The sequence below is a fragment of the Lithobates pipiens genome, unplaced genomic scaffold (assembly GCF_037356315.1).
Source record: "Lithobates pipiens isolate NorthernLeopardFrog02 unplaced genomic scaffold, aLitPip1_a1.2 Scaffold_30, whole genome shotgun sequence".
Classification (NCBI taxonomy): domain Eukaryota; kingdom Metazoa; phylum Chordata; class Amphibia; order Anura; family Ranidae; genus Lithobates; species Lithobates pipiens.
This window is the reverse complement of record NW_027507791.1, coordinates 134,305,515-134,314,399: the sequence shown is the minus strand read 5'-3', so window position 1 is coordinate 134,314,399 and position 8,885 is coordinate 134,305,515.

Genomic DNA, 8,885 nt, shown 5'->3' with positions numbered 1-8,885 from the left:
AATTTAGATCCCATGGGCATACCGGAGGTTTGACTGGCAGCCTTATCCGCATAGCCCCCTGGATGAAAGCCCGCACCAGGGAATGCAATGCAAGTGGCTTCTGAAAAAATAAACTACTGACAAGGCCGAAATCTGCACCTTGATAGTGCTTACGGCCAAATTCATTTCTAGGCCTGACTGGAGAAAGGCCAAGATCCTGCTAATGACATACTTTCTAGGATGCCATTCCCTGAGTTCACACACAGTCTCATGCATAACCGAATGGGGGAAGATCTCCTGCCCAGAATTAGGCGCACCAGAAGAAGGCCTTGGAAGAAACACCTTGCCCTGAGCGGTGTCGATAAACATACCCAGGTATTCCAACCTGGTAACAGGCTGTAGGGACGACTTTTCTAGGTTTATAATCCAACCTAGGCGTTCCAGGTGTTCTAGTGTTCTGGAAACATTGTGATTCAGGAACGCTACTGTTTTCTCCATGAGAAGCAAGTCGTCTAGATAAGCCATGACGGCTATACCCTGAGCTCTTAGGTTTGCCAGGAGAGGGTCCAGAATCTTTGTGAAGACTCGAGGGGCCGTAGCGAGCCCGAACGGCAAGGCCACAAATTGAAAAATGGTGCCCCTCTACCGCGAACCTTAGATACCTTTGGTGTGCGGGAAAAATTGGCACATGGAGATATGCATTCTTGATGTCTATTGATGCCATAAACTCTCCCCCTTGCAGGGAGGAGACCACAGTGCGAATTGACTGCATTCGGAAGGACCGGATGCGTAAAAAATGGTTTCAGATCCTTCAGATCCAGGATAGGTCTGACACTTCCATTTGGCTTTGGAATGGTGAAGAGATTCGAGTAAAACCCTGAACCCTGTTCTTTTGGGTCCACTTCTACTATCACCCCTTGGGATAGTAAGTGATCTAAGGCCAGAAATAGCGTTTTTTGCTTTACTGGATCCCTGGGGATCCTTGACCTTAGAAAGCGAGAAGGTGGAATCTCCTGAAACTCTAGCTTGTAGCCCAGAGATACCGAAGCGATCACCCACTTGTCCCGGATCTCTTCCCGCCAGGCTTCCGCAAACTGCTGAAGCCTTCCCCCCACTCGGCCGAGCGGGGGCGCCCCTTCACAAGGAAGCTTTTGGGCTCTGCTTAGCAGGCTTCCGGCCCCAAGTCTTTTTCTCCCCTTGGGCCCGGCCCTGAGCCTTTCCTGTAGAGGAGGGTTGAGAAGGCCGGCGCCACTGCTTAGAGCTTGATGCTCCGGGAGAGAGAGAACGCCTAAATGATGGACGTTTGCTCTTTTTGACTGGAAGGAGAGTAGATTTACCTCCTGAAATTTTTTGGACGAATTTTTCTAATTCTTCTCCAAACAGACGTTCCCCTAAATGGGAACCCAATCAAATGCTTCTTGCGCAATAGCTCAGCTGCCCAATTCTTTAGCCATAGGGGTCTTCGCATGTGTACCAACAGGAGAGATAAACGAGATGCTTGTTGGACAGAATGCAAAATCGCATCAATCATGAAACACAGAATTTGAGGTATTTCTGCATAATTCTCCACTTCCTCACTGGGAAGGAGGCCAAGCATCTGCTTAACCTGTTCCTTGAGGAACTGACACAACCCCACGGCTGCGACTGTAGGCTGCACTACAGCGCCAGTCATGGAAAAGAAGGCTTTTAATAATGTTTCCAACCTCTTATCAGTTGGATCAAGCTGCATCAATTTATCCATCAAGGGATGAATTGGAAAGGAAAAAGCAGTCTGTGGGACTTTCCTGACTCCTAGGGAAGAAACAGAGGACGTAGCGACTTCAGCAGCAGGCATTCTGTATAATACTGCACCTGTTTTCTGTGCGCCTGGGAGGAGGGGACTCTCTCCTCTTCCTCTGATTCCTCCGACTGCTCAAGATCCCTGTCCCAAGATAGGGATCTTTCCTCATTGTCAGAAGAATCATCTGAAAGAGGAATCTCAGCAGAGGGAGGGGATCTACCCCTTTTCCTGCTATCTTTCAGGGAAGCAGAAATAAAATTCATGAGTCTCCCTTCAAAACCCTCCAATGTAGGCCTAAGGGAGTCCTCAGTGACATATACCGGGGCTGACACATTAGGAGAGGCTGCAAAACCTGACAGGGGCACTGACTCGTCCTGTGAGGCTGGCTCCAGTCTTGCAGGGGGGGATGGTAACTTACAGGCATTTTTAGAACCCCTGGACCTAGGCGGTGATTTACCAGTGCCCTTGTTACCTCCCCCTGAGACCCTCTTACGAGGAGACATAGTCCTAAGCTACAAGCAGAGGTACTAGTACAAAGTGCAATCACTGTTGTGCTAAAAGTCTCACAATAACATATATATGCTTAATACAGCACAACCTGATGCTGAGTAGGTGTCTAAGGTTTGCCTGGATCCAATCCCCTGGGATGCTTACTGCCCACAGCTCCTGTGTCTCTCACTTACAGTCCCCTGACGCTCTGGGCTTTTAAAACTGCTGCCTGGCGCCTGCGCAGTACAGCGCTGTGCACACCAACGTGCATGGCTCACAATCACACTCCCCCCTCCTCCATTAGCCCGGGAGCGCGCTCGGCGCGTGTGCACGCGCCCGCGCGCTTGCAAGTGGACCGCTGGAATCCGGGGGGGGGGGGGGAAGGAGTCTCATCAGAGCTGCGTGGAACCCCCAGACTACGAGGGACCCCTGTATTACCTTGTTGTGGCAGGGACTGCAGTGGAGACGTGAGACCTCTGGAGAACCAGGCTTCACTGAGCGTGTGTACTGAAAGGCATGTAAGTATGCATCAGGCTGCTCTTACTCCCTCTAGTGGTGGAAACCAGGTAAGACATACAACTACTCAAAATGAAGAAATCCATCATATAATTATATATAGGATTAACTTCCCTTACCTGTCCTCGCCGCAGGAATTGCTGAAACAGACAGATTCTAGCCTTCACCCATCATGGCGGCAGAGTTAGCCAACCTTCAGGTTTATCTGGGGTTCTTTCTCAGAAGAACCTCCTACCTGGACCTTGTAAAAGACTCTGCCAGAAACCTTTGTGCGCTCTGTGTAAACAGTACACAAAGTCTGGTTTTCCCAGAGCCCAGTATTCCAATAGGAGAGGACTTACAGGCCAAACCTCGTTTCTTCAGATGACGAGGCCCGGTTACCACACCATCTTGGGAGTCAAATATCGGCCCGAGATATGGATCCGGTTTGTTGTAGCCCTTAGGCCCCCGCAGGGACCTGCACAGAGCTTTCTTCATAGCACATGTTTTACGTGACCAACCACCATAGACACTGGCGAAAAAACTGAGGTGCCTCCCATATGGGAGGGGTTAAATAGGGGAGGAATTCTCCTTAATTGGGGTTAACCAGTGTCCAATCACCAGAGGTGACTATATAACCCACTATGTAATGAGCTCCTGTGTCCCGTGATTTATGTTCAAGAAACTACATTTTCCATGACACTGTAACCTACCAGAGTCTAGAAAAGCATTAGATAAACTCATCTGTCCTCAAGAGATTTTTTCTGCACCCTCTGTGGGGATGGGATGAGTTCTTAGCCCTTGCACACACGGTCGGACATTCAGACAACCAAATCCCTCGGATTTTGTCCGACGGATTTTGTCCAAAACTGTTGCATACACACAGTCAGACAAAGTTGTCAGAAAATCCGATCGTACTTAACGTGATGATGTTATTTCGTTAGGACGAGACTACGTTCAGGCTAGTAGCCAATAGCTTTGGTCTAGGAATTTGATCTGAACATGCGTGGCACTTTGTCCGATCGGAATTCGCTACACACAATCGGACAAAGTGCGATCGGATCATGTTGGCGGAAAATTTTATAGCCCAGCTGGAAAACTCGGTCCGTCGGATACTCCGACGGAAACAGTCCGATGGAGCCCACACACTGTCGGATTATCCGACAACACGGTCCTATCCGACATTGTCCATCAGAATGTCTGACCGTGTGTACAAGGGCTTAGACTTTCCCCTTGTAACAGTCATCAAGGAGGGTTGCCAACCTATAGTGATCCTTCTCCATTACGGCACATATTCTTGGGTACTTTACCAGGCTTTGAAGCATGAGGGAGCCCATGCACCGCAAATTGGCAGAGGCATGAGAAGCAGACTCCTCTGGGTCACTTAGGATTATAGTATCTGGAACTGCCTCCTCCCAGCCATGCACTACTCCCATGGGTTCTGCGAATGGAAAACCATCTCTTACTGTTTGACGTATGTCTTCCTCTTCTTCAATGCCTCCAAAACTGCCCAAATCCTCCTCTTCCTCCTTCTCCTCCTCTTCCCTCTCTTCTTGTGTGTTCTGTGGCATAGGAACAATGGTGCCTGCATAATGTGGGCCTTGAAAGGAAAGGAAGTCCTCCTCTTCCTCCCGCTGCTCTGCCTCAAGTGCCCTGTCCATAACGCCATGCAAAGTCTGCTCCAGCAGGAACACAACAGGGATTGTGTCACTGATGCATGCATTGTCACAGCTCACCATCCTTGAGGCCTCCTCAGATAGTGACAGTACAGTGCATGCCTCCTTTATGAGCAGCCATTGGTGTGGAAAAAAAAGCTGAACCAGCCTGAGCCTGTTGTTGTGCCATACTCACACAGGTACTCGTTGACAGCCACCTGATAAATGTGCAAGAATCTCTGCCCAGGTGTGGTTCCTGTCCCCTAGGCACACCAGCTGAAGCACTGCATGGCACCTTTTAGCCTGACTCATTGAATAGGTCCTTGAAAGCTTAGGGGGTACTTGTGGTGCAGGAGGAGGGGTAGAGCTGACAAATCTGGCATCATCACCAGCTGTATGGAGATGTAGGAGCACAATAAGCTTAAGCACTGAGACCTTTCCTTCATCCTTCTGAGTTGCAAGCAGAGTTACCCAGTGTGCTGTGAACAAAATATATCACCCCTGACCATGCTTGCTGGACCACGTGTCAGCAGTAACAGGGAATTTGCGGCTGACAGTTCCACAATGTGATGGAACAGGGTGGCTGCCTCATTGGGATTGTGCCTTACCCTCACTTTCCTCCTCTGCTCTATCTGGCACCCAATTCACGTCAGTGACCTCATCATCATCATCTCCTCTATCCTCATTACCACTGGAGACAACTTGGCAATACGCTGCAGCTGGAGGAACATGACTGCCAATTTGTGTACCAGTGTTCTCCCCTGTCATCTGAATCAAGTAATGGCTGTGCATCATCAAGGGGCAAGTGGCTGACGCTGTGTTCAAATAACTCAGCTGACTCCTCCATGCCTGATGCTGGGGCTATGGCAGGAATAGCTGGGGACAAGAAGCCGGGTTTAGCCACTCTGGCAGCTGCAGTGGACTGTGAACCAGTCTCTGTTTGGATGATGGAGAATGAGGATGGTTTAGTAAGCCAGTTCACCACCTCCTCTGCATGCTGTGGCTGGATAGCATGGGCAACATTGTTAAACAGAGGAAATGATGCCCTGTCTGAGGTCTGACCATATCCACCTTTGCTGCTAGCTCCCTCACAGTGCCATGGGGACGTCTGCCTCTCCTTGTTGTCCTCCCAGACATGATGGTGGTTTAACACAATGTAATACAGATGTGGAAGTGCATGCACTTTAATCAATGGAAAGTGGTGTTTGGTGCATTTTAACTTGAGTACTCACTACTACACAGACACACTCCACTAATACACTGTATTATACTGCAGTAAAACTGCACTGACGCAGTGCAATATACTGTGTCAAACGCGCACAAATGCACAGAGATGTACTGTGTTAAATGGAAGGTAATGCAATACTGCAATAAACAGCGTCAAACTTGCAGTAACACACTAAAATATACAGCGATAAATGGAAGATAATGTACTGAAATATACGGTGTTAGGAGGGGGCGTGGCCAGAAGCCATGGAGATGGCAGCTTGAGGAGAAAGCTCTAGGAGAATCCAGTGAAATGCAGTGACTGTGAAGGTGATATCAGTTACCCTATCACCCAGCTACCTCAGGCCATCAATATGAGCAACAGAAAAACAGAGCTGACCAATTTCTTTCATACAGCCAGCACACAGAGGCCTCAAATTGGTGCTGCGGCCTGTACATCACGGCGAGACCGAAGCTGGGGTGCTTCCTCCAAGGACATGCCACAATATCAAGCATCATCCCCGGGAAACACCAACGGATCTTCACCGGGTGCATCCCCTGTGCAAAGCCCGCAGAAAGCTTCACAGAAGCGTTCGTCAAAGCACAGATATCAAGGTGAGCTGGGGGGACATGACATGTCACAGGACAGTGCTAGAGAGTTCATTGAACAAATGCATGACTTTCCCACCCTGGGAAAATCAGCCATTAACAGATACTATGATGAAGAATATGATAGTGACTAGATATGGCCTTGCGGTTCGCCCTGCGGTCGATTTGCGGTGAACTTTGCTCGTTCGCGATTCGAAAACCGGCGGACTTCTGGCGCTGTTTGCAGCGGACATATTCGTTTACATTGTGAACAACTTCGACACATGACACATCCATCATGGGGTACAGGACAGCCAATTGAGACATTTCAGCACATGGACATACCCCCTACCTTTTAAATAGACCTGGTCTGGCGGCCATTTTACATTCTGTCTTTTGTCAGTGTAGGGTGGAGCAGGGACAGTCAGTCTGTTACTATTAGGTCCACAAAAGTCCTTTTAAGAACTGGTATAGGTGTACAGTATATAGGGTTGTAATACACGTATAATATGCTAGAAAGCATATTATAGTGCACTGCAGTGCTGCTGACCGATTCTGCAGCTGTCGTTTCTCAGTGTAGGGACAGTTTGGTGTTTGGAGCAGGGACAGTCTGCAATTCACTAGCTACTAGCTAGCTACTATTAGGTCCACAAAAGTCGTTTTAAGGACTGGTATAGGTGTACAGTATATAGGGTTGTAACAGGGGAGGGCTGGCAGCCTTAGGCCTGGGGGGCAAGTCCAGTCAAGTGGCCCATTGAACCACTTAATCAGCTAGGTGAGTCCACTGGTTGGGGGGGGGTGTTAGATAAGTCCGCTGGTGGGGGGAGGGTGTTAGATAAGTCCGCTGGTGGGGGGAGGGTGTTAGATAAGTCCGCTGGTGGGTGGGGAGGGTGTTAGATAAGTCCGCTGGTGGGTGGGGAGGGTGTTAGATAAGTCCGCTGGTGGGTGGGGAGGGTGTTAGATAAGTCCGCTGGTGGGTGGGGAGGGTGTTAGATAAGTCCGCTGGTGGGTGGGGGGGTGTTAGATTAGTCCGCTGGTGGGGGGAGGGTGTTAGATAAGTCCGCTGGTGGAGGGAGGGTGTTAGATAAGTCCACTGGTGGGTGGGGTGTTAAATAAGTCCGCTGGTGGGTGGGGGGAGGGTGTTAGATAAGTCCACTGGTGGGTGGGGGGAGCATGTTTGATAAGTCCACTGGTGGGGGGAGGGTGTTAGATAAGTCCGCTGGTGGGGGGGTGTTAGATAAGATAGCTGGTGAGGGGAGGGTGTTAGATAAGTCCACTGGTGGGGGGAGGGTGTTAGATAAGTCCGCTGATGGAGGGGAGGGTGTTAGATAAGTCCGCTGGTGGGGGGAGGTTGTTAGATAAGTTAGCTGGTTGGGGGGGAGGGTGTTAGATAAGTCCGCTGGTTGGGGGGGAGGGTGTTAGATAAGTCCGCTGGTGGGTGGGGGGAGGGTGTTAGATAAGCCCGCTGGTTGGGGGGGTGTTCGATAAGTCCGCTGGTTGGTGGGGAGGGTGTTAGATAAGTCTGCTGGTGGGGGGAGGGTGTCAAGTCCACTGGTGGGGGGGAGGGTGTCAAGTCTGTTGGTGGGGGGAGGGTGTTAGATAAGTCTGCTGGTGGGGGGGAGGGTGTCAAGTCCACTGGTGGGGGGGAGGGTGTCAAGTCCGCTGGTGGGGGGGAGGGTGTCAAGTCCACTGGTGGGGGGGAGGGTGTCAAGTCCACTGGTGGGGGGGAGGGTGTTAAGTCCGCTGGTGGGGAGGGAGGTGCTAGAAAAAAAAAAAACACACGCTGCCACTGCCAACATTTTTAATTGTCATGATGACTATGCATTATTAATTAAATTTACAACTGAAGCGGATTAAGCTAGCCACTGCTCCCCATAAGCCCAGCAGGTCACGTGCGGCGTGACGTTCTTGACGCCGGGCGTCCCCTCCCCGGATGTGCCACACACCTGGCCTGCCTCTGAGACTCCTGGGAGGTAGGAGTTGTAGTCTGCTGTGCTCACACCAGGGGCGTACCTAGAGCATTTGACACCCGGGGCGGATCCTATATCTGGCACCCCCCCCCCCCACCATAAAATGTAAAAACACCCACTGTGTCCCCTGCATACCTCTGCATCCTTCAATATCTTGTTGTCCCCCCCCCTCCACAACTGCACCTCTGGACCCCTTTAAATTACACAGCACACTGCATCTCTGGACCCCTTTACATTACACAGCACCCTGCACCTCTGGACCCCTTTACATTACACAGGACCTTGCACCTAAGGACCCCTTTACATTACACAGCAGCCTGCACCTCTGGACCCCTTTACATTACACAGCAGCCTGTACCTCTGGACCCCTTTACATAACACAGCACGCTGAACCTCCTGACCCCTTTACATTACACAGCCCTTGTACCTCTGGACCCCTTTACATTACACAGCACCCTGCACCTCTGCACCCCTTTACATTACACAGACCCTCACAGCTCTGGACCCCCTGCATGTTACACAGACCCCCTACAGTGCAGACCCCCCTCCCTACCATACAGACCCCCATCTACAGTGTAGACCCCCCTACAGTACAGAATCCTCCCCTACAGTGCAGACCCTCCTACAGTACAGACCCCTCCACCCTACAGCGCAGACCCCCCCTACAGTACAGACTCCCCTACAGTACAGACTCCTCACCTACAGTACAGACTCCTCACCTAC